Source organism: Pyrus communis, chromosome 1 (assembly GCF_963583255.1).
Source record: "Pyrus communis chromosome 1, drPyrComm1.1, whole genome shotgun sequence".
NCBI classification, from domain to species: domain Eukaryota; kingdom Viridiplantae; phylum Streptophyta; class Magnoliopsida; order Rosales; family Rosaceae; genus Pyrus; species Pyrus communis.
Genome location: NC_084803.1, coordinates 27,972,955 through 27,983,714, shown reverse-complemented (window position 1 = coordinate 27,983,714; position 10,760 = coordinate 27,972,955).

The window sequence follows — 10,760 nt, the reverse complement described above, 5'->3', positions numbered from 1 at the left end:
ATTTAGTGTTTATTTTAGATTGTTTTCAGTTATGTTGAACATACGTAACTAAATTTCCTTTTAGCTAGAGGTGAATTCGAAGCCATGATCATATGTTTTATATGAATTGATTACATCCAGTTATTGTTTCATAAAACATGAATGTGATTTACTTATTTGTTTTATAGAAAACTTATTCTTGTATGTTTATTAAGGATGCATACTTAGTTTGCATGCAGGGATGTGATGCTAGAATATAAGGGAATTTCACCTAATCATTATGAACTTATATTTGTGAGTAGTAAAAATCACTAGTTATGATTGAGTTAAGTAAATTCTTGGCAGGAGTATCATGCTTTTCATAGTTACGAATGCTTTGTCAATGCTTATGATTTTCACAGAACTTAATGATCTTTGAGATGTATCTCTATCATGCTTTTCATAGTTAGGGAACTTGAGAAGAATAATTTGGTTGCGTCGCTGAGCCCAATTCAATGAACTTAGGAAAATCTGAGAATTAATTAGTGCTGTTCACAGTTAATTTGGGGCATTGTCATTCATGGTTTATAGAAATAATAACTGGAAATGGATTTGTATGCATATGTTTCATGTGTGGAGAACAACCCTCTAGCTAGCCTTTCACCTATATTTCGTACAAGACTTAATTTGTTTGCTGCAATTTACTTTATTTTTGCTAAAATTCGTCCAAAAATCCCCCTCATTGTTTTAATGTTGATGCGAAAATTAACCTAACACACAAATTAAACCCTCTTTTGACAATTGTAGTATATAAGTAAGTAGGGATCGTTCTTAAACCGGGGATTAGGAGGGATTGCTAAACACTCTAAACTGACTCAAATAGATAAAACTAACCTTTAAAACACTTAACTAAACTTAAAAGACTCAAAACAAGTTCACAGGACTCAAAATAAGCTAAAAACACTCAAAACTGCCTAAAAACACAAACTGGGCAGATTTGACTCTAAACACTATTTTAGACGAATTTTGGTTTTAACTTGACTCAAAACACTTGAAAATACAATCTGAAATAGATTCTAACTAGTTAGACACTCCAAAATAAAGGGGAATTTGGTTTTGGACGAAAATAAAGTAAACAAAATAAGAATTAAAACTAGGCAGATTTGCACGAATTTGGTGGAAATAGATGGATGATGGGCTAGCTAGGAGGTCTTTCTCCACACATGACATATTTGCATACAAAACAATCTCCAGTTGCTTTTTCAATGAACCATGAACCTTAACACCCCAAGTTAATTAGGTACGCTTAAATTAACCCTCAGATTTTCCTTAAGTCATTGAATTGAATGGAATTAGCGCATTGCAATCAAATTATTCCTCAAAAGTTCTCTACATGAAAGCGCATAATAGAGAAACAATCAAAGATCATTAATTTCTATGAAAATCTAAGTGTTGACGAGGCGTTCGTAACTATGAAAGCGCATGATACTTATGCCAAGAATTTACTTAACATGATTGTGACTAACAATCTTTACTAGTTATGAATATAAGTTCACAACGATTAGGTGAAGCTCCCTTATGTCCTAGCATCAGATTTATGCATGCAAATTAAGTGTGCACTCTCAACCCACATACACAAACAAGTTTTAATTCAAATAGAGAAGTAAATTGAATTCACAATTCATGAAATCACAACTGGAAGTAATCAAATCATAATGCAAATATAGCCATGGTTTCGAAATTCCCCCTAGCTAAGAGGGGATTAGTTCCTCATACTCACACAACAAAGATTCTTGAATTTAAACATTGAAAACACAAGAAAGATTACACCTAAAGCGTTCCAGCAACTCCAAGTCGAATGGCATGCACGTCTAAGGGCTCTCCTCCTTCGTCCTTGCTATGGCACAAGGTGTGGTTGGTGGTTTTGGGGGTGATGAATGATGTATTCTTGCTTGGGATGATGAATGATGGCTGATTGGGGTGAAAGGGTGTGGCAGATTGTGTATGGAGGTGTGGGGATTGAATGAATGATGGAGAATTAGGGTGGAAGGTTGCGGCAAGGGTTTTCTGAATAGCATAAAGGGTTCTCCGAATTTGTGGCTGAAAATATGAATACATAGGTTCGGCCAACCCTAGGTTTAATTAGATTAGGGTTACAATTTAGCAGATTTTAAGGGTTAGGGCCCTAGGGTTCGGCACAAGTAATTAAAATCCACCAAGGAGAAGGTTTGGCCCAATTAATTTTAGAAAAGGATTTATATAACCCAAATCCACAATGAATAAGGCCTAATAAATCAGAATCCAAAAGGAAAAAGGTTTAGGAAATTAGTCCAAAATTGGGCCTTCTATAAACTAGGTGTTTTGTGGCTGATTTTGGGTTTTCTAGCAGAGATAAAAGGGGGAAGGATGCGGCACCCTTTTAGGGTCAGATAAGGCTTCTAGAAATCATGTTTTTAGGTCCACTTGCAGCTAGGATTAAGGTGGAACAAGATTAGTTTAGGATAAGATAGGATAAGGTTTGGATAAAATAAGGTTGTTAGGATAAGTTTCCATATTTCTTGCTCTTTCCTTATCTTCTTTGTCTTGAACTTTCCTTTTCTGATTTGTAGCATGTTCCTAGCCTCTTTTGACTCCAAATTCGTCCATCCACCTTGCTCCATATACAAGCTATCCATTTAGTGCCCAAAACTACTCCAAAATGCACCAAAACGCACTTTCTTGGTACTTTAACCCTTTGGACCTACAAACATACGAGAATGGCTTGAAATACTACATTAACTAAGAAATAACAACACAAATGCACAAGAACAAGCTAACTAAGTCGCATAAATATGCTCCTATCAAATGTTAGTTTAACTTAGTTTTCAATTTATAAGTTTAGTTTGTTTTGATTAGCATCCCTTCTAATCCTCGGAATAGAACGATCCCTACGTATACATACTACGATTGCATAATTTATAGGGTTTAATTTGTGTGTTAGTTTCTACCACATCACATTGTCTCCCACTGATGTAGAGACTTTGAAGACTTTGGAAGGCTTGCTTGAAGAACGTCGTAGTGTCTTCCATTTTTCTGCTTGAAGCCTTCTTTGTTTTTGCTCATTTTGTAATAAGGCTTTGTAGCCAAATTCTTCCTTTAAAGAAATAAAGTATTCACATTTTGAATTTGTTCTTTATTCTTCAAGGTGTTTGTGTTTTTTTTGTTGATGATCTGACTGTACTTGAAGTTTTTTTGAAGTTTCAAGTTGTCTACATACCCTCAGTTGAGGAAGGATCAAGTCATGACGTAGTTCAAGGGAGTGATGGGTCTTGGCGATCCTGATGGTTATCTTGAGTGTCGCTTTTTAAGCTCGTGCGAACAAGGAGCATTGTGTTGTGTGTAGTTAGGCTCGTGCAGGCGAAGAGCTTTGTGTGTCACCTTTTAAGCTTGTGCGAATAAGGAGCATTGTTGTCGGGTGAAGTTTAGGCTCGTGCAGGTAAGGAGCATTGTTTGTTTGGTTTAGGGGTAATAGTGCATTAAGAACATGTTGTTGATGGGCCGATCTTTAAGCCATCTTCTGCCATGATTAAGTAGGCGCCATTGGTGTAGACCTCTTGTATTACGTAAGGTCCATCCCACTTTGATGTGAACTTGCTTTTTGTTTTATGAGTTATGATGATGGGCCTTCGTAATGTCAAGACAAGATCTCCAGTTTGGAAAGACCTTGGGTGGACCTTCTTGTTGAATGCCTTAGATAGCCGTGTGTGGTAGCATTCCAAGTGTTGTTGAGCTTCGAGCCTCCTTTCGTCGAGTGCTTATAACTCTTGAAGTCGCAGCTTTGCGTTTTCCTCTTTAGTCAAGCCTTCTTGTATAGCCATCCTTAGTAAGGGGATTTAACTTTCGAGTGGCAGAATAGCTTCCACGCCATATACGAGAGAATAAGGCGTAGCTTGGGTAGAAGTTCTATGTGTCATCGTATATGCCCAAATTGCTTCACTTATTTTTTCATGCCAATCTCTCTTTGTATGGCTGATCACCTTCTTCAAGAGGTTGCACATCATTTTGATGAATGCTTCTATAAAACTGTTGGCCGGAGCTTGATACATGGAAGACTTGTGTTGCTTGAATTTGTATTTCTCACAGAGCTCGTCCATGCATCGGTTGGAGAACTGTTTTCTGTTGTCAGTGATGATGTAGCGAGGCACACCATATCGGTAAATGATATGCTCATTGATGAAACGGGCAACAATTTCCTTCTTGACTTCCTTTAGGGGTACGACTTCAGCCCACTTGGAGAAGTAATCCGTTGCTTCTAGGATGTAGGCCTCTCCGGTAGATGATTTTGGTATGATTGGTACCATAACGTCCAATCCCCATGCATCAAATGGCCATGAAGCAACCGTAGGGTGTAATGGCTCAGGCGATTGATGTATGAAGTTGGAGTGGAACTGGCAGGCTTGGCACCTTTCGGTGTGCTCCAGGCAATCCTTCACTATGCTTGGCCAGTAATAGCTCATTTTTTTGAGCTGGAAGTGTAGCTTTGGTCCAGACTGATGTGCTTCGCATACGCCTAAATGTGCTTCTTCCACAGCTTGATTGGCTTCTTCCTCACCTAGGCTTCTTAGAAGTACTTCTCCAAAAAAGCATTTATAGAGTGTTCATTTGTAATAAAAGAAGCGAGGTGCTCGTTGATGTACTTCAGAGTGGCGTCTAGGATTGTCTGGAAGCTTTCTATGCTCCAGCAGTTGTCTCCATTCTTCAGTGTCTACTGGAAGTACTGAGATGACATTTGTATCATCCAATAGCATTTCAGTGACGAGTGGGATCACCCATCTTTGGCGAATTGGTACGTCTACAACTTCGTCTTCTCCTAGCGCCATACTTGAGGCTAAGTTAGCTAGAGCATCTGCCATTTGATTTTTTTTCTTGGCACATGTTCTAGTGTCACGACCTCGAACTTTCGTAGCAGTTGAGTTGCTAGTCGGAAGTATGGGACGAGATCATCTTTCCTCACTTCATATTTAGTCCAGAGTTGATTGACTATGAGCTTGGAGTCGCCATACACTTTTAGTGTTGTGATTTCTATGTCAATTGCCATTTGAGTCTGATAAGTAGCGCTTAGTACTCAACGACGTTGTTTGAGCATAGCTCGCTTAGTTGGAAGGAATAGGGTAATATTTGTCTTTGTGGTGACATGAATAATACTCATACCCCTTCTCCGTTTGCTCGTGTAGATATGTCGAAGAACATTGTCCATGTCGAGAAGATGTCGATGTAGAACACCTCCTCGTCAAGCAAGTCGTCTGAGATTTTCCAATCAGCTGGTATTGGATAATCGGAAAGGAAGTCTGCTAGGGCTTATCCTTTGATGGCTTTGGCTGGGACGTAGGTGATCTTATATTGATTGAAAAGCAATGCCTATTTAGCTAGTCGCCCTGTCAAAACTGGTTTGGACATAACGTATTTAACCAGGTCAACTTTAGCAACCAAATGGATGGTGTAAGCATGCATGTAGTGTCTAAGCTTTTGGACGGCAAAGACTAAGGTAAGGCATATCTTCTCAATCGGTGAATAGTTAGGCACGACACCAGTGAAAGATCTACTTAGGTAGTGGAGTGCTTTTTCCTTTTGGTCGTCATTTTCTTGTGCTAAGAGTGCTCTAATGGAACCTTCTTATGCAGTAATGTATAAGATGAGCGACTTTCCAAGCATGGGAGCTTCTAAGACAGGTGGGCTTGTCAGGTACCTTTTTATGCTTTCAAAGGCCTTGCGGCAAGTATCATCCTATATAAATGGAGCATATTTCTTCATGAGTCTACTAAAGGGTTGACACCGTCCAGCAAGGTTGGAGATGAAGCGCCTAATGAAGGTTAGTCATCCTTGTAGACTTTTCAACTCGTGTAGATTCCTTGGCTTGGGCATGCTTTGAATGGACTTGATTTTTTATTGGTCCACTTCAATGCCACGGTGCTTGACAATGAAGTCGAGGAACTAACCAAAAGTAACGCCAAATGCACACTTCAACGGGTTCATTTTGAGGCTATAGTGTCGTAGTTTGTCGAACACCATTTGTAAATCCCTCAAGTGATCAGATATTTTCTTAGTCTTAACAACCACATCGTCTATGTAACATTCTACATTTTTATGTAGCATGTCATTGAAGATTTTTGCATTGCGCGTTGATATGTAGCTTCAGCGTTCTTTAGACCAAAGGGCATTACCTTGTAGCAGTAGATAACTTTTGGAGTGCGGAAGGCTATTAATTCCTCGTCTTCGAGAGCCATGCGAATTTGATTGTATCTAGAGGAGCCATCCATGAATGACAGTGCCTCGTGGCAAGTGGTTGTGTCCACCATGATTTTGATGATTGGCAAAGGAAAGTCATCCTTCGGGCAAGCATCATTGAGGTCTCGGAAGTCCACACAAACACGTATTTGTCCAGATTTCTTAAGGAAAATGACAATGTTGGAGATCCGTTTAGGATATTGCACATTTCGAGTGAAGCCTGCTTCGATCAGCTTGTTAATCTCTTCCTCAATTTGTGGGATGAGCTCGGATCGATAGCGTCTTTGAGTTTGCTTTATTGGTTGAGTTCTGGGCTTGACTGCAAGGTGATGCATGGCAATGGTAGGGTCAAGGTCGGGCATTTCTTTGTAAGTCCAAGTAAATACATCTTTATACACTATGAGTAGTTGGTAGTACTTGATGTGGTAGAAACTAACACACAAATTAAACTTATAAAACTGAAAACTAAGTTAAACTAACATCAAAACAATGACTGGGGGGATTTTGGATGAATTTAATGAAAACAAAAGTAAAGGGCAACAAGTAAATTAAGTTGTGAATGAAATATGGATGAAAGGATAGCTAAAGGATTCTTCTTCACACATGAAACATATGCATACAAATTCATTTCTAGTTATTCTTCCTATAAACCATGAATGACAATGCCCCAAATTAACTGTGAACATCACTAATTAACTCTTAGATTTTCCTAAGTTCATTGATTGAACTCAGCGACGCAACCAAATTATTCTTCTCAAGTTCCCTAACTATGAAAAACATCATACTCCTGCCTAGAATTTACTTAACTCAATCATAACTAGTGACTTTTACTACTTACAAATATAAGTTCATAACGATTAGGTGAAATTCCCTTATATTCTAGCATCAAATCCCTGCATGCAAACTAAAAACAATAAGGAAAAGGGTAAAAGAGAGCAAATCTGGTTGTACGAGCCGGAAATTCCATTGTCTCTTTATTTGAACACATGGATTGCCTCCCAAGAAGCGCTTGCTTTAACGTCTTATAGCTGGACAGTACCTCCATTTAAGCTTTACTATGGCCTGCAGCATGGAGTTGATCTATGAATATGGTAATGGTTTAAATGCTAGAGTGGGTGCCTGAATCATTGAAATCAACATGTTAGTAGAAAAGGAAATTGAAATTTGAGGAGGTGGCTCACCTATGTGTTGTGACAAGAACTCTACGACAAACACTACTTTAAAAGTTTCAGGAATGTTGTTCTCGTCCATATTTGGGGTGAGAGCAGTGACTGTCTTGTGTTATAAAATCCAACTTCTTTAGGGATGGTTGTCTCAAGTACATCCTCTTTGATGAATTCTAGATATTCCCTAGCCACTTCTTTTTCTTGAATCCATCTTGTTGTACAAAGCTCTTTAAAAAATTCAGCACATTCTGGAACTTGATTTATTGTACCAAGAATCGGGATATTAACTTGCACCTTTGGAAAGGTTTCGAAGATGTCTTTCCCTCTCTCTTCTTTCTTAGAGTGCATAAACCTGCGAGGATAAGGTACATTTGGTAGAATAGGGTTAGAAAGAATTGAATTCGGAACAACCTTACTAGAATTGGTTGATTTTTCAATTCGACCATCTCTTTAGCTTGGTTTTCTAGGTCATGAGTCAATGAAGCTCAAGAAATATTTAGTGTTTGAAGAATTTTAACATGATCCATTGGCATACTTGAATTTGGTTGGAATTGTTGTGGGGGAGATTGTAGTGGCTGCATAAGTCTTGAATAGAACTCTTCATATGGCTGCCAATATCCTTCTTGTTGAACTTGTAGAGGTTCCCTCCACATAAAATTTGAATGATCTCTCCCACCTTGATTGTAAGTGTTGGAAAACAAGTCGTCCCTTGATTAATTATGGCCTTGATGACCCCAAGCATTGACACTATCCCAACCTCCATTCTCAATTAATTCAGGATGTTGATTAGTTTGATATCCTTGCCTATAGGACATATCAAATGTAGCCACACTTTGCATTGTGAACCTTTTGATATACTACGACATAAGAGAAGTAAGATTCGCCATTTGAGCTCGATGATTAGCAATTTCCATGCCTTGCCTTTCTAGTACCTGAAATCAAAGAAATAAAACTAAATAAAATATCAAGAAAAAAAAATTGAAAAACATAGAGTGATTAGCAATTTTACTAATCCCTGGCAATGGCGCCAAAATTTGATGTGGTAAAAACTAACACACAAATTAAACTAATAAAACTAAAAACTAAGTTAAACTAACATTAAAACAATGACTGGGGGAATTTTGGACAAATTTATTGAAAATAAAAGTAAAGGGCAGCAGGTAAATTAAGTTGTGAATCAAATATGGATGAGAGGATAGCTAAAAGATTCTTCTCCACACATGAAACATATGCATACAAATAAATTTCTAGTTATTCTTCCTATAAACCATGAATGACAATGCTCCAAATTAACTGTGAACATCACTAATTAACTCTCAGATTTTCCTAAGTTCATTGATTGAACTCAGCGACGCAACCAAATTATTCTTCTCAAGTTCCCTAACTATGAAAAACATCATACTCCTGCCTAGAATTTACTTAACTCAATCATAACTAGTGACTTTTACTACTTACAAATATAAGTTCATAACGATTAGGTGAAATTCCCTTATATTCTAGCATCAAATCCCTGCATGCAAACTAAGTGTGCACCCTTAATAAACATACAAGAATAAGTTCTCTATAATGCAGATAAGTAAATCGCATTCATGTTTTATGAAACAATAACTGGATGTAATAAATTTATATAAAACATATGATCATGGCTTCGAATTCACCTTTAGCTAAAAAGAAACTTAGTTACACATGTTCATCATAACTGAAAAACAATCTAAAATAAACATTGAAACTTAAAACAAAGATAGAAAGAACTCTGAAAATTCCAACTTCAATGGATGAATGGTAGACATGGCACACCCTAAATCGTTGCAGGAATTTCATATATATAGGGGGAACGTCTTAATCTAAGGAGGAAAGGGAGTAGGCATTTTGAATTATTTTAGGACTCCAAGAATCAGGTAGAAAATGTTGGAATGTGATTAGGATTCCTCCTTGCAGTTGGAGATAAGATAAGACAATGTTGGATAAGATAAGATAAGATAAGATAATGTTTGTCTCCAACTACGATTCCTCTTTCTTGTGTAATTCCTTGCCGTCCAAGCCTCAACTTTAATTTCTCCAGATTTTAGCACATGTCTAACACCTTTTAAACACCAAAAATGTCTAGCCCATATGCTATCCATGCCTGTTATCTAATCCAAGTCCAAAACTGCTCCAAATTGCTCCATTTTGCCTTTTATTGTCATCTTTACCAATTGGACCTACAATAATACGAAAATAACTTAAATTACCAAAATAAATGGAAATTAACTAAATAAATGTAAAGAAATAAAATAACAAAGTCGCACAAATATGCTCTTATCAATACTCTTTGACCTCGTCCATTCTTAGCAATGCGCTTACGAAGATAGGCTTAAGCTCCTCGCTTATGCCTAAGTTTAGCTCCTTGAGATCATCAACCGTGGCTTGCCCCTCGTTTTTAAGTTGAGGTGGTGCAGCAGTTCTCGGGGACTTCGTTTTCTTCGTCCTATTGGATCGTGATGTGGAAGACGTCTTGGACCTCCTCTTCAGTGCCGTCCCCTTGGGCTTGTTGGCGTGAAGATTAGCTGATGTGGATGATGGTGCACCTTCTTACCTTCAATGGTTCTTTTGTGTCCACCTCTAGGGTTGCTTGACATTTCATCCTTGAAGGAATCAAGCTTCGAACATCGTCTTTTTCTGCTAGACTGTCGAGCTTTTCTTCCTTTGGCATTGTCTTCCTCTTTCTAGAAGGCTCATTGGTTTCTTCAAGTCTTTCCAAGGCCGACCATCATGGAGGAAAACTATTGCTTTGTTTCTTGGGTTTTGACAACCTTTCAAAAACAGAGCTTTGGGGTGTTGGTGTGTTAATATTTTTTAAGATAGAGGTTCGGTCTTGTCCACCAATGCGATCAAGTGTCGAAACCCTAGGTTTTGAACTGTTCAACCGATCAAAGGCTGATGTTCAAGGGGCGGGTTTAGGCTCCTCTTGATTTTGTTCAATGCTCATACTGATGTGTTGAGTACTAGCATTCTTCGTTTTTCTTAAGATCTTCACGGATGTAATTGGTGTGAAGCCAAGTCCAGCTTTGTTGTTGTCAACTCCGTAACCATGCTTCTTCAACTTATTTTGAGTCTTAGTAAGTTCATGTTCTTTGTCATTGACGGTGTTTGCGTTCTTCTTTCCAAGATTTGAAAATGAGGTGAAATCGTACCCAGCCAATGGTCATTTCAACTCGGACCATACCCGTCGCTCTTTGTCCTGCTTGATTAAAACCTTGGATTAAAAGATAGCTTCGAGATCGTTCATCTACCTTGATGCCGAATGTAGTCATTATTGACTTCGGCATGATGTTTATGGCCGAACTTTCATCCACAATCATGCGGTTGACTTTGTGCTGCCTCACATACCCA